We start from the raw sequence: 23,423 nt of genomic DNA, 5'->3' as shown, positions 1-23,423 counted from the left end.
GCAATTGGCTGAATGAGGTCATCAATTAACTCATTTATTCAATCAATAAATACGCATTGAATGCCTATAGTATGCTTGGCACTAAGCCAGGAGCTGGAGACAAAAAGATGAGTGAAAGAAATGTTTGCTCAGGTCAATAGGGAGATAGTGACATGGAATTCACAGCACAATATGTACAGTGCCCTAAGAAAGGAAGTGACCCCTGGGGAAGCCAAAGTGAGTAACAGGGCTGAATTATGACTTTGTGAGTCCTAGACACTTTTGCTTTCATCGGCCTCTTCCCTCACACACACACATACACACGCACGCACATGCCCACACCGTTAAAAATTATATTTTACAACTGTTAGTACAAAAGTGAAAAATAATCCAGGTTGGCTTCATTATTATATATTATTATTATAATATTTATTTTTTCTTCTGTTGTTATAAAGAATTAAAATTAGAACCTTTTTGTAGGCTTCTAAAGGTATACTAGGCCGTAGGCACTGCTTTTTTCTGCTTAATAGTTGTGTTGGCCCTGGGCTTTCCTGAAGTGTGACATTTTCAGTTTTAAAACAGAAAAAGTCCTGGGCAAATGAGGATGCGGATGCCTGGTCCCCCTATGAGGTATATTATGTTTTTTGCAGAATCCATCCAACCATACAGTGTATGAAATGTTGGAGGCACATCAGATCTCAAGTCAAAAGCAAGTCATAGGCCCAGCTTTATCACATCAAAGTTATGTAACAGAACCACATAATCTCCCTGTAAAGTGGGCTAATGAAACTTGCCATCATAAGCTTGTGATGATTAGGCATGCCTGGGTGCTTCGGTCAGTTGAGTGTCCGACTTTGGCTCAGGTCATGATCTCGTGGTTTGTGAGTTTGAGCCCCACGTGGGGCTCTGTGCTAACAGCTCAGAGCCTGGAGCCTGCTTTGGATTCTGAGTCTCCATCTCTCTGCCCCTTCCTACCTCGTTCTCTCCCTCTCTCTCTCTCTCTCTCTCTTTCTCTCTCTCTCTCTCTCTCTCTCTTTCTCTCTCTCTCTTTCAAAAGTAAATAAACATTAAAAAAATAAGTTTGTGATGATTAAATGAATAATGTGCACAAAAACCACTCTGTTCAACTCTAAGTACTATTTCAACTTAAGACCATGTTATCAGGCCATAGGACCTGAAATGGCAAAGACACATTTCTTTGGATCACATCATTGTTTTCCTTGGGGTCTTCTTTTAGAGTCATACCCTTGCCCTAGAGTAGGTGGGAAGTGGAATGTTCCGGTGCCCAGACCAGGTCTACCTGTCTGGTGTTTGGCACTATGGGCTCATGACTACACCTGCTCTAGAGAATTGCCTTTAACTAGTGGGGCTGACTGGTTACACACACTCCCCACACACTACAACCTGCAGTGCTGAATTACCAAGGGTAAAATGTGGGTCTCTTGCCTCAAGGTAGAGCCAATTCTGCAGGTGATTTGTGCTTCAGAGCTCACTATGGGATCAGGCTGAAGCTAGACTAACAGAGAGCATATGCTTGCTCAGCCCCTTCCTCTGCCTCTTCTTCCTCCTTTCTCCTTTCTCCTGAGAGCCTACCCTCAATAAGTCACAGGCACCAAAATTCTTGAGCACTGCTTCTAGGAACCCATCCTAACACTAACCACCAATGTAATCAGCCATGGCATTATCTTCACAGAGATCAGCAGCTGTTCACATCACTAATAGCTGAGAGGCTGAAGGTCTTAGTGAAGTTAGAATGATGTGCATTTAAAGGATGCTATTTACTGATTGTTACTTAGGGTGTGTTGTAGTTCTGCTCCCTCATCTATCAAATGAGGTGAAATACGGCTGCTTTGAAGGTCAAATTAGATGACATATGTAAAGTGTCTAATTATTGCCCAACACATGGAAAGTGCTCAGTTTTTAACCTCATGCCTCTATCATCTTGGAAAGAAGAGATCAAATACAGAAGGCAGGTGTGGTTGGGTGTGGGGAGGGGATGGAACAGCCTTGAATTTGGGCCACTGGGTGTGCAAGGAGTGTGGGCAACCTCTGGCTGGCTGTTTCTGAAGCTCACTAAAATTTGGCAGAATTGGGTGGAAAAGAGGCATGTGAAGACACACTTCAATCTCAGCTACTTCATTTCCCCCTCAGTTTGGCCCAGCTTCTCTGGGTTCTTGGCTAGCCTTTTCCTGTTTCTAAGTGGGCTCCAATAAATTCTCTTCCTGAGCTGGTAAAGACGTGGAGAGTTCATAGCTGACTGAAATGAGATTCTGAGGTGGTCAAAATACTGAATGCATATTTGATGATATATTTATAAACACTGCAAATTTAAGTGTAAGATACAGGCCAAGGTAAATGGAGAAAAGGCATTTTACAATTGTCTATTTGTCTGTCTCTTTCAAAAGACTGACAGTCCTGTGGGCAAGACCTGAGTCTTTCCCTTCTAGATCTCTGGCGCCTGGGACAGACAGAGTAGATGCTCCTCAGGTGCCTATTATGGGCTGTATTGTGTCTCTCCCAAAATTCCTATGTTGAAGCCCAACGCCCAGTACCTCAAGATGTGACTGTATTTGAATACAGAGCCTTTAAAGGGATGATTAAGTTAAAGTGAGGCCATTAGGTGGGCCCTAATCCTACCTGTCTAGTGATCTTATAAAAGGAGGAATTTGGGACACACAAAGAGACACCAGGGGTGTATGTGCAGAGAAAAGGTCATGGGAGGACATAGAAAGTGGCCATCTGCAAGCCAAGGAGAGAGTCCACAAGAGAAACCAAACCTGAAAGCACCTTGATCTTGGATTTCTAGCCTTCAGAACTGTGAAAGAATAAACTTCTGTTGTTTAAGTCAACTAGTCTGTGGTATTTTGTTATGGCAGCACTAGCAAACAAATAGAGTACTTATGGGAAACATGATTTAAACATTTCTAACATAGTTAGGTCATTCAAAGGGCTTTGTGTCACCCTGTCCCTGACCTGTGCCCTTTGTGTCTTCAACTGTCCTACTGCACAGGGCAACTACTAATAGCAAGAGCATCTGCTCTGAACAACAAGGCATTGTCTCATCCTTGCATAAGCTCTGTGAGTTAGCTATTATTACTTCCATCTCCCAGATGAGACAACTGAATCTCAGGGAGAGTATGTAACATACCTATGGTGGGAAGAAGCAGAATCTGTCTTCTAAACCAAAGCCAACTCTTTCCGTATCAACCAGCAGCAATGCTCATCACGAATCATTGCAAGACTAGACCGGTATCCTCACTTTAGGGTGAGAAGAAAGGGGGACAGAAGCGGCCCACCTGATTCTAGACATTTCACTCTTTGGAAGTCCATGAGCTCTGGCCCCTAGTGCTTGGCAGTAGGAGCGCCAGGACAGCCTCTGCAGCAAACAAACCCTCACAGAGAAGGCTTCTCTGTGCACTCCTTGATATTCTCTTGGTTATGAACATACGGCTACACAAAAAACTTGTGCAAGAATGGTCATAGCAGCATTATTCAAAATAGCCCAAAGTGGAAACAACACAAATGTCCATCAATGGATGAATGGGTACATAACATATGGTATATTCATATAATATGAAAATGCTATATTCATACATATTACTCAGCAATTGTTAAAAGCTGAAGTATTGGGGCACCTGGGCGGCTCAGGACATTAAGCACCCAACTCTTGATTTTGGCTCAGGTCATGATCTCACGGTTCTTGAGATTGAGCCCCGCATCAGGCTCTGTGCTGACAGTATGGAACCTGCTTAGGCTACATACTACAACATGAATGAAGCTTAAAACATGCTAAATGAAAGAAGCCAGACATAAAACACCACATTTGTGTGATTCTATATGGATGTTATTTATTAGATTTTCTTTGGTATTCTACTCACATCCCACCTCAATTCTCCTCCCAAGCAAGGCTTCTGCTGCCCCTTTAAGTTCTGCTGGGTAAGGAGGAGAGTTCAGACAACAATAACACTTTACATAACTTTATAGAACTTTATAATTTATCTCATTTGGTTTCCACAACATTTAAGAGTGATATAATTCCACAACAACATGGGTGGAACTAGAGTGTATTATGCTAAGTGAAATAAGTCACACAGAGAAAGAGAAATACCATATGATTTCACTTATATGTGGAATCTAAAACAACAACAACAACAACAACAAACAAACAAATAAAACAGAAACAGACTCATAAATACAGAGAACAAACTGGTGGTTGCCAGAGGGGATGGGGATGGGGGAATTGGAAAATAGGTGAAAGGGATTAAGAAGTACGAACTTCCAGCTATCAAATAAATAAGTCATGGAAGTGAAAGGTTCACCATGGGAAATACACTCAATAATTTTGTAGTAACATTGTGTGGTGATAGATGGTAACTGCATTTACAGTAGGGAGCACTGAGTAATATAAAGAATTGTCAAAATCACTACATTGTATACCTGAAATAAATATAACATTGCATGGCAACTGTACTTAAATTAAAAAAAAAAAATACAGTGATCTAATCCCTTCTTTGCAGAGGCAGAAGCAGAGACTTGGCTCGAATAGCTAATGAGTGGCAAAGCTGGGACTCGACCTGGGGCTTTCTAGCTGGAGGTTCATCATTATTTCCTCTATGCCAGAGATACCCACATCCTCAGCACTTCCTGCAGAGTTGTACAGAGAAAAGCAGGTATCTCCTCTTTACCTTATATTTAGAGAATGGCCCTAATCAGATCCAGCATTCTGCTAGAGGGTCTGATATTTTCATGCCTTCTGTAGCTAGGCATTCTCCAAAAGGCCTGGTTAAATGGAGTCAAAAGAGATAAGACATCCAAGAAACTCATGACCCTTAAGCTCTTTCTCCCGGACAAGCTTCGGGTGTCCTGTAAACACCTCACTGGCTCTACCCCAGAGTCTCTGTAATACTTTCTAGGAAAGGTTCCAACAATCCCACTTGCTCTAAGAAACTTGATTCTATCCTGTTGCCTCTTCCAATGAAAGTCCCTGGGAAGCACTTAGCTTTTTGTGCTTCACTCTCCCTCTTCTCTCAAACTAGGATGCCATGAAGAAGGTAGGAGCTGCCATCTTGGGACCATGGACTAACCATGAGGACTAAGGTCGCATACTAAGAAGGGCAGAGTGGGAAGTTGAAGGAACCTGGTGCATTGACAGTATCACAGAGCTGCCACCATTGACCTGGATTATCTATCTCTTGACTTCTCCTTGGAAGAGAAAAAGAAACCTACTAGTTCATTCAGAAGATTGTTTCTCCATATTTTTATTACTCAAGCTTAATGTTCTTCCTGCCTATTATGAGTCCATGGTGGAGCAAGTAGAAGGTGTAAGGTGTAAAAAAGCCATGATTGCCTACAAAATATAAGATATCTGTGACTCTTTTATCAGTAAAACACTATTTCTTACAATATGTCCATGTGTTTAATGTTCCTAGCAAGAAGGATTCCTTGTTGAGTCCCTACTATTGCTTCACATGCTTTGTGCATATTATTTTATTTAATCCTTCCAAATGAGTACTATCACCTCTAATTATAGGAATCCAAAACTCAGAGAGGTTAAATAACCTGCCCAAGGTCACACGGTAAGTGGCGGAACCAGGAATTATAATTAGGTCCACACTAGTGCAATGCCAAGGCTGTTTTGAGTACATGATACTACATGTTGCTCAAAGTACTGTGTGATATAGCCAACACCAGACACTCAGGGAAATGCCCTGGAGTTCCAAAAGATGGAAGATAATGGAAGAGGAGCTGGGAGGAGCAGTAGTAATGAATGGTTGTTCCAGTATCCCCGGACAGCTCAGCCTCGAGCCTCACCCCTCCTGAATCTACACTCAAGTCATGAGTGGCCTGGCACTATTCCTGATTGGACTCCTTTCCTGGATAGATCTCCCTGCTAGATAACTTAATAATGTTTTATACTCTTCCCTAGCCTATTGTGTCCACTGACACAAAGTAAATGAGAAAGGAACATGTAACATATTCTATTTTCAGGTGGTAATAGTTTAATAAATATACAGAGGGTTTTTTTAATGAACGTAACTAATATTGCGAGAAAATAAATTTTTCTCATTAAATCTGCATGTGTTCCTCTTATACCCCTCACACAATCTCCTTCAGCCCCACCTTTGTGTCTATATGTGTCTGTAAGGTATCTAATAATGCTGCCTTAGTAGCCTCAGTTCAGCCAATTTGACTTTTTTCCAAGTGCTGTCCTTCAGTTTCATTCCAAATAAGTTTTTTAACTTCTCAGGAGAAAGATGAGACTCTAATGTTGGCTCCTCAAAACACTGTTACCAGTGCATATGCCTCACTGATGGCAGATTACCAGTAGCTCTATTTTATTTTATTTTTTATTAAAAATATTTATGTATTTTTGAGAGAGAGTGTGTGTATGCAAGTGGGGGAGGGGCAGAGGGAGAAGGAAAGAGAGAATCCCAGGCAGGCTCCACATTGTCAGCGCAGAGCCCAATATGGGGCTTGGACCCACAAGCCATGAGATCATGACCTGAGCCAAAACCAAGAGTCAGACACTTAACTGACTGAGCGACCCAGGCACCCCACGAGCAACTGTATTTTTAATGTGGTATTTTATGGGAAAAGATGTATGAAAGCTGTTTGTCTCTATTATACTGGGAATTTAAAAAAACGTTTTCCTTTAAAGCATCAAATGCTTAAGTTGAAAATTCTAGTATGAAATCATGACGTCAAGTCAATAAAGATAGAGAGAAAAACTTTTCAGCTTCTGGATCATCTTTCATTTCCCCTTTGTGGCCAAACAGCAGAAAGAGCTGGTTTTTACCCGATGCTCACAGCCTACACACAAAGACATCTGTCCTTAGGTTTTAGATGAAATCATTCTCCTTAAGCTCTGAATCACAGAAGCAATTAAGTTTCTTAGTTCTCTTTGGATGTATTTAAAACTATCAAACATCTCCTATTTCTTTGATTTGTCTTCTCAGTTTTTCTTCATCTCCTTATGGTCTGTCTCAATTTTCTTCAGTGTTTTCTATTTGTAATAAGAGCATTTCCCCAAGAGCCCTTAGGTCTGTTAGGTTAAACCCAATCTCAGTCCCAGCTCCACCCGTCCAAACCCTAAAAATTTCCGGGGCCACCTCCTAAGCTACACTCTTTTCCTTCATCATTTGGGTCTTCTTGAAAAAAAGACTGTGAATCGGTCTTCCCATCCCACACAAGGGCAAAATGACTCTTGGCTTACCTAATAAGGCCTTCACTATTCTCTGCTAACTTTCTATTCAGAAAGATCTGGTGAGCAAAGAAACCGGAATGGGTGTTGCATAGAGGAAAGGGAATAGGAAAAATGAGGCAGAAAAGAGCAGAATATAGGCTAACAAACTAGAGGATGAAAGAAGAAAGGGAAAAAAAAAGAAAAAAGTCAATTCTGACCACTGGTCATGTGATAGTGTCAGCTCTATTGAGTTCAGATTTTACATGTATTATCTCATTTAAGACCTACACAATGCTTTAAGTTTCATGCTGTTATTATCCTCATTCCACACTTAAATGAAACTTTATGATGAATGATTTCAATGAAGTCAGACTCTTTGCAGAAGGTAGGGCAAGAGTTGGAAATGTGGGCAGTGGCTGAAAGTAGTTGTTTCTGGAAAGAGGTTTTAGGATGAGTAGCTTACCTGAGGCTGCATAGCTAGTGCACAGCTGGTATTCAACCTGGTAATGAAGTTCCTGTCCCAGAAGCCCAGGAAACAAAAGGGACTGATGGATGGAAAGTGATAGGCTAAAAGAAAGGGTGAGAAGAATGACTTTTCCTCCACTGTAGATTGCTGAAGGACCTCAACCGAGAGTAAGATTGGAGTAGGCTTTCTTGCATCATTGTACCAAGGTATCCAGAGATCTGCATTGAGTGATATTTCTTTATTTTAACTCCAAAATCTTCCAATTTATCAAACTTCTTTTTTATTTTTTTAATTTTTTTTTTATTTTTTTAATGTTTATTTTTGAGACAGAGAGAGACAGAGCGCGAGTGGGGGGAGGGGCAGAGAGAGAGGGAGACAGAATCTGAAACAGGCTCCAGGCTCTGAGCTGTCAGAACAGAGCCCGATACGGGGCTCGAACCCACAAAATGTGAGATCATGACCTGAGCCGAAGTCGGACGCTTAACTGACTGAGCCACCCAGGCGCCCCTCAAACTTCTAATACACCTTATATCTTTATGAAAAAAACTCAAAGAGTCGCCTAGGGGAAATCACTGTAGTGATGGAAAGTATTAAGAAGCTAATGTAGAATAAGGAAATAAATACAGCAAAAATGGCTAGAAAATGGCATATGTACATTCACCTCTGTGTATGAAAGTCTAGAGGGTTTAACGGCTCAATAATAGTGCCATACCCACCAGGACTTGCTTCCCAAAAATCACTAGTAACTGGGAAAACCCCCTAGAGACTGGAAAAAGACAAATGCTACTAAACTATTTTCTATAGAAGAATGAGAGGAGCCCGGTAATTACAAACCAATAAAGAGAAGCCTTAGTTTCTGGAAAATAAATAAAACAAACCCCAAACAACAATTACCACCTAAAAGAACATGAAATATCCTGGAAGGAGAAAACAAACAGGTCTTCATGAAGAGCAAACATTAACAAGTCCATTTAAATTAATGGATAGTGTTTAGCCTTCACATGCAGCGTAGAAGGAAATCCAATAATTATCAGGCTGGTAAGGACTCATTTAGCTTGCTGGGATGGTTAGAAATTTGCTATTTCTTTAGTCACACAGCCTCACAGTCTGAGCTTAGCACTGGGAAACTTGCTTACTGACAGTGAAACAGTTGGGAATGCAGTGTGGATGAAAGCTTTCAGCCAGCCAGATGTCTACATGCTACTGGTTCTTTGGTACCCACCATAAAATTTTCTGACTGTTCTATTTTTACTATGAGCCCCCACCTGCCCGGGTTGCTACCACCTAGCTTTTCCATGGAATGACAGCATCAAGTTCTAGCATGAAGAGTCTTACTGTCTGGGACAATGATCTGTTTTACTTTATTAAAGACACTGATCTAATATTCATTAGTAAAAAACACTAACAAAAATTATCTATCACCTGAGCCCTTCATGGGCTATTTCCTTTTTTTTTAAGTTTATTTCTTTATTTTGAGAGGTAAGAGAGCAAGGAAGGGGCAGAGAGAGAGAGGGAGGGAGAAAGAGGATCCCAAGCAGGCTCCAAGTCACCAGCCTAGAGCCGGACATGGGGCTCAGTCTCATGAACCGTGAAATCATGACCTGAGCTGAAATCAAGAGTCAGACGCTTAACTGACTGATCCACCCAGTGCCTCTCATGGGCTATTTTCAGTTCTATCCGAAAGCATTTGTTAAATGAATTAAAACCCAAATTTTTACCACGGACTATGAACCAAAACCCCATTAGTTACTGTAAGTACTTTACCATATTTCACATTCACAATGGCTCTGTCATAAGGTCATTCTTTATCCCAATTTTACACAGTATCATCTTTTTCATTATATCAGTAATACATGCTTAGTAGAAAATGCATAAAGTCAAAGAAAGCACAAAGAAAAAATGAGACACTTTTCATGTATCATTATTTTCTTCAAAGGTTCTCTTTGCCTATTAGATTTCACTGATCCACATTTTTCAATGTCATTAAAAATATTTAAATGATTATTCCTTCTGCAACTAAAATATATTTCATTTTATGTGACCATCTATTATTATAACATAATTTCTCTGTTGTTTCCAACAAAACCATACAAAAATCTTTGATCACATGTCTGATTATTTTCTTTGGATGGATCCCTAGAAGTGAAATTACTTGCTAAGGGATATAACTTGTGAAATTTTCTTGATCCCTATTGTCAAATCTCCTTCCTTAAATCTTGTCAGTTTATAATGCACCAGCAGCATATAAATGTCCATACATTTGCCAGCACTTAGAATTACCATTTATTAATCTCTTTAATAATTTAAAGAGATTCTATTCTATTCTATTCCTACATATCTCTCGATTGTATTTCTTTCTGTATTCAAGCTACCAACTCAAACTGCCATAATCTCTTTGTTACTATTTTAACAGCTTCCTAGGTGTATTCCCAAGTGTCTAGACTTAATCTCTTCTAACCCATTCTCTACCGAAGCAGCCACCATCTTGCTTAAACCTCTTCAGTGGTGCTCCATCTCCGTCAGGATAAAAGTCAAGTTGTTAACAAGGCTCACAGGTCCACAGATGCTGCCTCATCTCTCCCCACTCTCCATTCCTCACTCAAGCTCTAGTTTCAGCCACACTAAGTCATGCCAATTCCTTGAGGGTTTCATCAATTTTACCACCTTTAGGCTGTTGCTTACTCTCTGCACTATGCCTAAAACAGTCTTCATTCTGAGCTTTCCTTGCCCCTTACTCTCTTTTCAGGAAAGACTTCTATTCATTCTTCAGGTCACATAACCTCCCAGAAGCATTCAGTGACACCATTGCAACCTGGCCCCCCACCTCCCCAGGCTGAATTAATGGCCCTACCAAGTGTTGAAATAGCAAAGAGTATCTCTCCATAAAAACATTTACCAAACATATTGCCTGTTAATGTGGCTGACTATCCTTCTATCCCCAGGGCACAACATGCATGCACACACACGTACACACAGAGTAAATCTTGAGAAAATTGAGAAATTGAGAAACAAGACCACCTTTGCCACAGTTGTGTTTCCAGAACTTATTACAGTACGTGGCACATAATCAGTTCTAGAGGTATATTTGTTGGACAAATAAGATTAATTAAATGTTTACACATGTTTTCTTATAATTTTTTAAAAAATATTTTAGGGGTGCCTGATTGGCTCACTCAGTTAAGTGTCTGACTCTTGATTTTGGTTCAGGTCATGATCCCAGGGTCATGGGATTGAGCCCTGCATGAGGCTCCATGCTGAGTGTGGAGCCTGCTTAATATTCTCTCTCTCTCTCTCTCTCTCTCTCTCTCTCTCTCTCTCTCTCCCTTTACCCATCTCCCCTGCATGTGTGCGCTCTTCCTCTTCCTAAAAAAATTATAAGTAAATAAATAATAAATAAATAAACAAATAAGAAAATACTTTATTGTTACATGGAAACTCTAATACATATGGAGTTATTTGGCTAATGGTGGAATGAATCCCTTTCCTGTTGACATATGATTTTTCCTTTGTCACATATAAAATTCTTACATATTCTAGAATGTGGCTGTATGTTCCAGAAATCTGTTTTTAGTTTCTTGCAATAGAAACAAACTTTAATTATCTTTTTAATACATTTTAGTGCCAGTGCAAGCACCCCTAATTAATTTCCTATGTATAAATGCTATCAGCTATTCCCATCTATTTATTTCTTTCAGATAAACTTTAAAATTATTTCATCTATTTCCAAAATAAATATTCTTTTGGAACTTTTGATCAGAATTGCATGAACCCTATAAAATGATTTGGGAAGAGGTGACATTTATGATATTCAAACTGTCCATCCAGGAAGGTTTTACTCAAAAAATTATTTGTTTCTTACAGTAAATTTTTGTGATTTTTTAAAAATCAGGGTCCCACATTTTTCTTTTGGAGATTTTTTTTTTCAGAGATTTTTTTTGATGTTTTACTTTTCTTTGTGCTATTTTAAAAGAAATAGTAATACAATACATATGTCATTAAGAATTCTAAAATTTCTTTTTATGTACTGGTGCTGCGAGATATGCATGATTGTACAAGTTACCCTTGGTTCAAAGTAGGATAACGATTAAATCCAAGTCTCTCTGTACTCTAACCTCCTGCAGTTTTTTTTACATGAATTCCTTTCAAACTTTTACCTAATGACAAAGGAGAGGATGCTGGCAAGGAATGGAGAAAAGGGAAGAATTGTTGCAGAGCATTTTTCTACAAAACGTTTTAACTAAAATTAGCTCTCAGTGCAGATGTACAATGAGGCATCTGTACATTTTCTCAAATACCGCCAGTCTCCTGGGATGTTGATATTCCAGTTTGAAACTATGGTCTACATTACTTTCCCCCAGGAGGTTCCATATAAAGGGGACTTAATCATATTTTAGGCCAGGGAAACTTGGGTCTAGAAATGTAGAATAAATAATTTAGATGCTTAGAGCTCTCAATACACATCTATGATGAGGATTCAGCAACATTAATTCTCATGTCTAGAAGTAAGCCAGTTGTCATTTAATGGACAGCCATTAAATACACTCTTCCAATTAATAATCACAATAAAAGGATGACTTATACCCTTAATAAGTTTAGCAGCTAACATAAAATGCAATCTGATAAATATAGCTGTCATTTGACAAAGCATCCATTTGAAGAAGGGCCTTTCCCAAATTCTAAAATCACATGGATTTTTACAACAGTAAACTAGAAACACTTAAGAAACACATGCGATGAAGACTTTTGATTAAAAGTAAATTCTGAGCAACTGAAAACAGTACATAGATATTAATACATAAAACGCTTATTTCAAAGTTCTCAGCAAGAGAAAAGGAAATTTGATCAACAAATGGCCTAGACGCAGATAGTATCAGAAGACAAACTGTGTGGGACAACAGAGATTTCCTTTGGACTGCTGGCCAAGGATTTTATTACTTCCTTCTTAAAGAATGCTTCAAGTTAATGCCTGAAACTTAGGGACACCCTCAGTTAAATCATGTTAGTGAATTATATGCAGCTCATTCCACAGCATGAGTTCAGCCATTCAGAGCATATTCTCTTTGTTTTGTTTACAGAAAAATGATTGTTTTAGGTATTTCAGTCAAAATTCCAGTGGTTGGAGAAGACAACTGGGAAAGCAGAATGGTACTGCAGCTACAGAATGGTGGCTGAGCTGAGGATGTCACTGATTAGGTGCACCACAACCTCCACACATGCTACATTGCCTTCCTACAGAGGGCTGACCGCTCCTTGGATGGAAACTCTGGGAACACAATGAATAACAAGACTGAGCCCAGAAACCACAAATAAAAATGTCTCATTATGTCATGGTCACACTATACACACAAGTATATTACTGGATAAAGACATTCTTATTTCTATATCATTTTAGCCCTTTTATAAAGCCAGAGGGAAGCTCATTTATTGCTACTATATATTTTATGTGAAAGAAATTTGAAAAAATCATTGAAAAAACTCAGTAAGACAAAGGTCAGTCTTCTCATTCTGGTTCTGTTAACTATGTCTTGGCAAGTTGCTCAACATTGATGTTTTTGTTGTCCTCATCTAAAAAATTCATGGGTTAGACTAGACAAGGCTATGCTCCGTACGAATCAAATTTATGTCAACTGGATTAAAGATTTACATGAAGCTAAAATTTTAATAAAAACCCTAGCTTGTTCATGTGTCCTGTGTCACATGATATTTAAAATCAACCAAATGTTTTACTAAAATTTCTACTGATAACATATCTCAGTTTTCTCAAATTGATTGTTCCAATAAAAATTGGAGTACAACAAATATCAGAAAGACTGTATCTGTTATATCAACTGTGAAAGTGAAAGCCAGTGTTAAATTTTATCTCATTTCACGAAAACTCAACTTATAATCTACAAATGCTGATTACTATAGATGTTTGAAAGCCAAGTTATAAAGTTCCTCAGTAAACCTTTGGGAATTGACCTTTCAATCTCTGAGACACACATGACCTGGTCACCAATGGGAAGTGATGAGAACGTTAGAACGTAAGGCAGAGCCAGGTGTGCTGTGGGAAACACCCCTTTGGAGGGGACAGAGCTCCTGTTACAGACGACAAGTGATGGTGGGTTGGATTCCCACAGCTCTGTATCATGAATGGAAAATGTGGAGAAACAAACACCAGTCAGAGAAGTTGGCTTTGCTATCAATTACAAAGGAAAGCCTGCTTAGAATAACTTTTCTATTCCTATCAAAGAATCTGTTTCTAAAACTGATTTTTTAGGACTAGGGTATAAATAGAGGTGGAAAATTGGTCCCCATCTACATTAATCAATTCTCAGATTAGAACCCAGGATATAATATAGAAAAGTTAGCCAATTGCACAGGAATCCCTGGAGGATGCCACACTCCTGCCAATTCACCCACCTTGCTTTATCCCATGGTACACTCATGCAAGAAATGTGATTTTTCTTACTAGGGGAAGATAGGATACAGGGGATATGGGCTTGGCATCTCTCCCCCACAGCTCGGTGATTGCAGTGTTTTTAGCAGGCAAGAAAAACATCTATGAAACAATGGAGTTCACCATTTCAGTAAAAGCATCATCTGTGAAAACAGGGAGGTCCCTTTAAAAAATGTTTTTATAGTCACTTGAGACAATAGAATTGCCTTGAAGAATTTACTATCCTTATGGGTGACAGGATTCACCAGCTGACAGCTCCCACACAGAAACTCAAAGAGGTTCTCATTTCTCTGCTGCCCGGAAATGTGTTAAGTTGCAGAGAAGTTAAAAGGCAATGCCATATAAAATCACACTGAGCAGCAGAGCTGTTGACAAGCAGAGCAGTCCCCTTGGAAGCTGTAGAAATTTAACTGGAGAAACGACAAAGTTAATACAGTAAGTTCTGATTTTAATCAATTGCAAAGAAAACAGGGAAAGTTATACACATAAAGCAGATATGTTTCTGTTTGCAAATATAATTCAACTTACCTCTCTTGGGCAGAAAACCGGGACTTTGTATCTGAACTGCCTTCAGTTCCTCAGGTGGATCTTGCTGAAACTAATGTGTACCTGGAGTTTTAATGAATGTTGTTTCCACCTCTACTTGACTGTGTTAATGAACAGTTCAGAGGCTTCTCCCTCAGTGGCTGAGTCACCCAGGGAGGAGGTGGGTGGTGTGAAAGAGGGTGTCACCTTGTATAAATACCAATTCAATTAAAACAGGCTCACTCATGGACCTACTGTCTTTGTTTGGTGAATTCTTTGTGTAAGTTATGGCCTCGTTATGCCAAAAAGAATGTGCTCCTGTTATCGCCCTTTTAATTGACATCAACAATACACACAACTCTATCAAGGACAAGGAGGCATGGTACCCAACCTATTTTGGATTCTCTTCAAAATAAAACAAAAATTTAAGGTAGGAAGGATTGTTTTCTCTCTCTACCCATAGTGGCTGGAAGGCTGGGGCACAGATGCACAAGATGGGAAGTCCACTGTGGGAACCAACATTCTTTAGGATAGAAAAGTCCTCTGAAACTCTGAGCTCAGGAAATATGAAACAACACAAGTTCGGGGCTCCTGGGTGGCTTAGTCAGTGGGTGTCTGACTTCAGCTGGGGTCATGATCTCATGGTTCCTGAGTTTGAGCCCCACATCAGGCTCTGTGCTGACAGTTCAGAGCCTAGAGCCTGCTTCAGATTCTGTGTCTCCCTCTCTCTCTGCCCCTCCCCTGCTCACGCTCTCTCTCTCTTTCATAAATAAATAAACATTAAAAAAAATTTTTTTAAAGAAACAACACAAGTTCTGCACATGGGATATTTTGTAAAACCATCAGAGGAAAAATAAATTCTGAAATATAAGAATTCTGATCCTTTTATTATTTTGACATAGATAAAAATGTGATGAAGATGCTTGAAAGTTCTTTCACATCTGAGGGCAGAAGTAGATTCCAGCGTCAACACCTGCGTCTGGCGGGGAAGCAACAATGCACAAAAGTCATGCCAGGTGGGGGTTCCTACCACAGCTTCTGAAATGCGTCTTCCATAATAGCCTGGGAGGCTTTGCAAGAAGCTTAGCAAACTTGGAGAACATTACTGAGAGACGTCAAGTCATTAGAACTCCCAGGGTCATCTTTATGCATCTATCATTTCAACAATTAACCGAATGCTCCCATTTTCAAGACAGCTCCTAAAAATTACAGTCCAGCTGAGCTATAGCACAGAAGTGACTGTAACAAGAGTAGAAAAATGTTCAGGTTAGAAGGTACAGGCAATTGTAGTATGCAGTCATTATAAACTAGGACATCACTTTTCTGATGTGTCCTCTCTCTGGGCTGACGAATTTGAAAATGGAAAATGGAAAAATGTTCTTTAAAAGTAAACATCCATATACATGTCTATTCGGTCCTTCTATGGAATTTTATAAACCCAAAATATTTTAGAAATAGGGGTGCCTGGGTGGCTCAGTCCTTTGAGCATCTGGTTTTGGCTCAGGTCATGATCACATGATTTGTGGATTTGAGCCCCACATCAGGCTCTGTGCTGACAGTACAGAGCCTGCTTGGGATTCTCTCTCTGTCCCTTCCCTACTTTCTCTCTCTCTCTCTCTCTCTCTCTCTCTGTCTCAAAATAAATAAATAAATAAATAAATAAATAAATAAATAAACTTTAAGAAAGAAATATGTTCTAAATTTCTGTGCTGCCCATAAATGTTGGTTGAATTTAGGTTGGATTTAATACTATAGATTAGAAAATTGTAAAAACATGTTTGGCTCAATTCAAAAAATAAATCAGGAGTTATATGCAGCATTATAAAGACGTTATATTCAGCAAAATAAATCAGAAGTTATATTCAGCATGATTCAGCATTCATTTTGCCAAATGAAGGGCTAAAACAGTTTCAGAGCCAGCTTGTAGGGACAGGTAGTAACTTATATTATAGAATGTTTAAGTGTATGTTTTTGTCCTCATAAAATATAGAACAGAAAAATAAGTTTTTAAATTTTAATGAAGTAAAATATACTGCTCAAGATACATCCTAGGCTTTTGAACTCCCAAGCAATTATTCCTACACGTAACTGATGGTTCCTCTTATTTTATATACCAGGAGCCCGTACCACTAAGCCACACCAGTGTCTTTTCATTTAGAACGAAATATTTGATTTAAAAAGGGGCTAATTCTAAACACTTGAGGAAAATGCATACCTCCTCGTGGCTCTCAAAGCTTGAAGAGGTCAATCAAGAATGCGTCTGGGTGTGGAGGTGGCCAAATGGGTTCGGCCTTGGTTTCACTCTGGCCTTGAACTGGGAAGCCTTGAGCATGCTTGGAATAACTTTGATTCATCATGCCTATCTCACTGTGCATGTCTGAGTTCTTGAGGTCTCTTTAGAACATAGCTCCTACCCTGGGGATGGCCAATGTTTTATTGCAGATGCTAATGCCAATTGCTTCGTGGTTACTGCCTGGATGGATACGATGAAGTTTGTAAAGCAAACCTTTTTGGCTGAGTATATCTCCTAAAATAGAACAGTGTTTTTGCTATGTCTTCTATCCAATGAATAAATCAGCCAAAATGAGCACTTATTACTTATTACTATATAATAATGAGGATAGTAAATACTTATATAGCACTGTTAATGTGTCAGGCATTGAATTTCTAAGTACTTTTCATACATTAACTTAATAATTGTTATTAAATGATTGTCTCCTCGTACTATGGTCTGAATGTTTGTGTCCCCCTGAAATTCAGATGTTGGAATCCTAACTCCCAAAAAGGATAGGATTGGAGGCGGGGCCTTTGGGGGGTGCTTAGGTTATGAGGGTGGAACCCTCATGAATGGGAATAATGTTCTTATAAAAGAGACCCTTCAGAACTCTCTAGCTTCTTCCTTCATGTGAGGACACAGTGAGAAGGCACAGGCTATGAACCAGGAAGAGGAGCCAACCATGCTGGCATCTTGATCTCAGACCCCCCAGACTCCAGAACAGTGGAAGTTAAATTTCTGTTGCTTATAAGCTGCCCAGTCTGGGATATGGTTATAGCAGCCTGAACAGACTAAGATACCTCCTCACCCCAGAGAGATTCCAAAAGTGATGTGAAAATGCAAAAAATGCAAATAGGACAAATCAGCATCTCAAAGTTCTCTCATCTATTACCTAGGGTCTCTGAGGGTTGAAACATACAGGGTTCCCCTTCTTCCTCCCAGATGGAAAAAAATGTTATGTGCATGCTAAAACAAAGATATATCATTAGGATGATACTTGCAAAGCCATTTTCCCTTTGGCTGGGAGTAGACAGATGTCAGAATTAATGAATTACTGTCAGCACCTCAAGAGCTGGTGCATTGCTTAATGCACTTTGATGGTGCCAGCATAATGCAGACTAATGGAGAGCACAGTGAAGAACGCACAGGGGCCTGGGTTCTCTTTCCTTACAGATCCACTCTTCACTGTGGGCAAATCACTTAACCCTTATGCCCATGTCTTTCCTGGTATAGTGAGACTGATGAGATCTATTTCTTTACCAACTGGCAGGTCACAATGAAGATGTCACAATTTTTTTAACCAGGTCTTCAAACCTTAGGTTTATAGCAAATGTCAGGAAGAACCAGGAGGACTCAGCTGAGAGTCCTTTCTGACTCTTCATGCTACAAACAGGCAGAGATTAGGCATGGTTAATGATGATTGTAATGCTGATGATAAAAATAACAATAAAAATAGCAACACCAATAGTTTAAATATGTGCCGATTACTGCTAAGTGCTTCACATGTATTATTTCATTTGATCTTCACAAAAACCCTACACTATAGGAACTGCTGTTATATCCATGATAGAGATAACAAAGCAAAAGACTGAGGCTAACACAGCTAGGAATTAGATGTGTCTGGAATTCCAATCTAGGCACACTGACTGCAGAGTCCACCTTCTTGGGTGGGAACCTCCACCGTCTCTCCAAAGTGCCAGAAAGGAATATGAGTACTTGATCCAAACTATGGCTAGATCAGAGGGTGGGCTAAACTTATAGCAGGCCTGAGCACTAACTAATAGGTGGCAGGAAAGTACAATGGCTTTTAATAGTTAATGTATGTGTGTGCATATATATATATATGTGTGTGTGTATATATATATATATATGTATATGCATGTATAAATACATATACACTTATATCCTCATAGCCCACATGTGTTAGATTGCAATGTTAAACCAGAGAATGGCCTTGAGTGGCTTCAGAATCTAGGGTCCTTTAATTATAGTGTAAATCTAACTCATCAGTTTTCTTTTTTTTCTTTATTTAAGGAATAGTTCTTTGTTTAAGACTATTTTTATAGCAACTTTTGATTCTTAGCAAAATTGAGAGTCAGGTACAGAGAATCCCATACACCCCCTCCCCCTACACATGTACAGCCTCCTCTGTTAACATTTCACACCAGACTGGTACATTTGTTGAATGGATGAATCTACACAGACACATCATTATTACTCAAAGTCCATAATTTACATTAGGACATCATTCTTGGTGCTGTACATTCTATGGATTTGGATGAATGGACAATGACATGTATCCATTATTATGGTATTCTGCATAATAGTTTCACTGCCCTAAAAATCCTCTGTGCTCTGCCTAGTCATTCCTCCCTACCCCCAATCTCTGGCAATCACTGACATTACTGTCTACATAGTTTTGCTTTTCCAAAATGTCATCTTGTTGGAATAATATACTAGGTAGCCTTTTCATATTGGCTTCTTTCATTTTGCAATATGCATTTAAGGTTCTTCCATGTGTTTTCATTGCTTGACAGCTCATCGCTTTTTAGCTATTCCATTGTCTGGATATACCAGTTTATTTTTCCATTTGCCTAATGAAAAATGTCTTATTTGCTTCCAACTTTTGGCAATTATGAATAAACTTGTTATAACCATCATAGGCAGTTTTCTTTTTAAAAAAATATTTACGCAAATATATTTTTCTTTTTCTTTTTTTCTAAGTTTATTTTATTCATTTTGAGAGAGAGTGAGCGAGTAGGGAAGGAGCAGAGACAGGAAGAGAGAGAGCATGGAGCCCAATGCTAGGCTCAAACTCACAAACCATGAGATCATGACCTGAGCTGAAATCAAGAGTCTGACACTTAACCAACCTAGCCACCCAGGCACCCCTACACAATGTATTTTGAATCAGCCATATATTTACATTTTTCAGAAATTAAAAGTATAGAAAGAAAGACAGTGAAAAGTCTCCCTCACTCCCCAAACCTTGATCTCCAAAAAAGAGGAATGGGCAATTATTTAGTTTCTTCTGGGTCATTCCAAAGACATTTATACATGTACGAGAAAATGTAAGATACAGATATTTCCTCCATTTTTTATACAAATGTTTGCATATTACACTGTTCTGAATCTTATTAATTTATTTATTTTTTGCTTTAACATTATATCCTGAAAATCTTTCCACACTGTGTTTTTCATTAGCTGATTGACCTTCCATTGTATGGGTATGTCATAATCTATTTTATCAATCCACTATAAATGGACATTTCCATCATGTCTAAACTTCTGCTAACAAACAATGCTACAGTGAGTAACACTGTACATAAATATTTGGTACATGTACCTATATATATCTAGGATAAATTCTTATAGACATAACTGCTGGATCCAGGAATTTATACGTGTAATGTTGGTAGGTAAATAATACCAAATTGTCCTCTATAATGGATTTATCAATTTATCCCTCTTATTCTCACTTGTCTTCTTCAATAATTTGCTCATTTAACAAATATTAAGTACTTAATATGCTTTAGTACTGTTTCAATTCAAAGGACAGGAAACTTAATGAGATCCAGTGCTTGCTCTCCAGGAATTCACCATGTTGGGGGAGACAGACATTAAGTTAAATAGCTATAATACATCAGGATAAAGCAATACACAGCAATTTTATGAGCATAGTTACATGGTAGAGAAACTGAAGAACTCTACCTGGACCTGGGGGCTGATGTTGATACTGAGTTTTGAAGTTTGCGTGAACGTTGATTAGATGGTTGAAGGGGAAAAAAGCCATCCACCCACTCTGCCTTCCTAGATTTGCTTCTTAAGGTCTTTCAGATTCCTGCTTATGACTATAATTCAGGACCTGGCAGTGTAAGGCAGTGTGAGGCATGGCTGGTCCAATTAATGAGGGAAGTAGGAGCAGAGATATAGTTGGGTAAGTAGGACTTGCAGCCAGATTCTCCTCAATAGTGCCAAAGTTGACAAAGCCTGCTTGAAACTTCTGCTACTTTCCTCCTCGTTCCAGCACCACCTAAACCAGCATTTTTGCAGCAGCAGTGATAGTTCCTCAGGGTGGTATATGTCTGTCCACATTTTCCTAGTTTCCTATAGACAAAAGTGAGCTACGCTGCAAACAGTGCAAGTCTCCTGCTTAAGGCTGAAATAAACAATTTTGTAGGGGTTAAAGAATTGCTCTTCCTTTCACTGAAAAACTTAGAATGGCAAATCTGCTGTTATTATTTTTTTTTGGCAAATCAATTTTTATAATTAAAGTCCTTACTTTCAGATTGTGAGTTCATAATTTCATGATCCTCATGTCTGATTTTTGTTTTCGATTCACAGTCAGTGCTTCCACTTTACTCCAGTCTCTCCAGTACCTCATGGTATTACATCACAAGCCCCTTGAGACCAGAGAGCAGGGTTTACATTGTCTGTATCCTAAACATGTAGCACCTTTCCTGACTCATAATAGCACTCACTAATTATTGATTTAATGAAAGAATAATGATGGTAAACAAGTGGGCATACAAGAGGGGTGTTCACCATTTGCCAAAAATCTAGTTTATCTGTTTCATAAGTCTGATTTTGTTATCGGATTTTTCCATCCCAGCCTGAACTATAGATTATAATAGGCTGAACTAAAGACTATAGTATCAGTTCTTCAACTCACTTGTAGTACTCACCGTTCTCTTAAAACAGGAAAAGATTTCTCAGTATTTTATAGAGATTGCTCAAACAATAATTACCATAACTGAACTTCTTGCCCAAGGTTAGAACCTCCATGATCCTTGTCTCCTCTCTTGCTCTCTCCACATTCACATCCAATTAAATGGTCACTGACCCATCACTGTCAAGCCTACCTCCTGCTTCACTCTAACCTTTTCCTTCCACTTGACTCCCACCACCTGTGCTAGAGTTGGGACCCTCATTATCATGAGGGAACACTATTTCAATCACTTGCTAACTGGCCTCTTCTCTGTTCTGATCTGTCCCCTCTTGAGTCACTCAGGCTCTTTCAGGTTGTAAATATCAGAGATAAGCTCCAGAAGCCTCAGTCAACAGGATCACACTAACAGTGGCAATTAAATAGGGAAGAGCCACAGTACCCCCAAATAATGACACTCAGAAATCTACAGTTTAATTCAGGAACAAGATCAAATGTAGCAACCACATTGAAGTAAAGATTGGCATTACAGGTAAAGGCTGTTTCACAGTAAACGGTCCAAGAAGCTACTTGCTAGCTCCAGCCATTCCCCCTCTGAAAGTGTCTTTGCAGAATCTGCTTTCTCTCCCATACAGAGAACCACTGACTATGAATGAATTACCCAAATGGAGTCTCAGCTAGAATTGTTTATACTCTGCTGGTCATGTAGGCATATTCCTGCTAGGTGACCAGGCCTTCTGGGGTCTCACCAGGTACAAATCGTCAGTTTTACTGTTATCAATAAACAATGCTATCTAGGGGTGCCTGGATAGTTCAGTCAGTTAAGCATTGAACTCGACTTCAGCTCAGGTCATGATCTCACGGTTCATGAATTTCTTGGGCTCTGTGCTGACAGTGTGGAGCCTACTTGGGATTCTCTCTCTCTTCCTTTCTCTCTGTGCCCCTCCCCTGCTTGCCCTCGCGCTCTCTCAAAATAAATAAATAAACTTAAAAAAAAACCCACAATGCTGCCTAAGTGGTACAAACCATCCTGAAACTATTAGGGCACATGGTTACAAAGTAATGCTATTAACATGTTTCAGACGAAAACTGTGCATGTTTATTTCTTATTGTAGTAGAATAACTCAACCTAATCCCATATTCGTTGAAATTAACCCTCACAGCAGAGAAGGTTTGGTGCAAAGACTCAGCAGACTGAAAGGAAGACAGACATTGTCAGAAGGCTTCTTAGAAATTATATAACATTTCCTGGTGGTTACTTTGCAAAAACAACACAGGTTATTTTGGTACCCAATAGCAAATCCATGAATCTCTCTACCATGACTCAGTTCCCCTCCCTCTGATTCTCTTCTTCCTTCTTTCTACCATGTTACCAGTTTATCAGAGTCTCTACATGTATGAGTGTAACTCCTCAGAGAGACAAGTGCTTTGAGTTGATGAGTCACCTGAGTTTCTACACGTAGAGCCCTTGCACCAGTCCATCTCTTGGGCTTTTGGTGAGCCACAGAGGATAGCTTTGCTCAGACACCTAATCCATCTCAATCAGATGTAACCAAAGCAATAGGACTGCATGGTTCAAAGTTCTTGTAACTGCTCAGAGGCACACATCAAATTATTACTTTCTCCCCAGTAAAGACACATCACCCCCTAACATGTTTTTCCAAAACACATGCAATCATATCATTCCCCAGCTTCAAACATATCCTAAGTTCCTAGGTCCCATAAAATTCAAACACCTTACGTTTATGTAGGACTGTGTTGTCCAATACGGTAGCCACTAGCAATGTATGGTTACTTTAATTTAATCAAAATTAAATAAATTCAAAAATTCACCTCCTTAGTTGCACTAGCCACATTTCATATACCACATTGGACAGGGCAGATAAGATG

General features: G+C 39.2%; 1 protein-coding gene across 4 annotated transcripts in view; it reads right to left on the bottom strand.

The window, feature by feature from the left end:
- Positions 1-23,423, bottom strand: part of SCEL (sciellin) — a 169,157-nt gene that overhangs the window by 103,318 nt on the left and 42,416 nt on the right. The window contains exon 1 of one of the 4 annotated variants that reach the window (XM_049647101.1): positions 14,596-15,350. The exons of the other annotated variants lie outside the window; for them this stretch is intronic. The gene's annotated coding sequence lies outside the window, so the exon portion shown is untranslated. Of the gene's footprint in view, positions 1-14,595; positions 15,351-23,423 lie in introns of those variants that run through there. 4 annotated transcript variants of the gene reach the window in all.

Source organism: Panthera uncia (assembly GCF_023721935.1).
Source record: "Panthera uncia isolate 11264 chromosome A1 unlocalized genomic scaffold, Puncia_PCG_1.0 HiC_scaffold_16, whole genome shotgun sequence".
NCBI lineage: Eukaryota > Metazoa > Chordata > Mammalia > Carnivora > Felidae > Panthera > Panthera uncia.
This window is presented reverse-complemented; position numbering and strand designations above follow the sequence as displayed.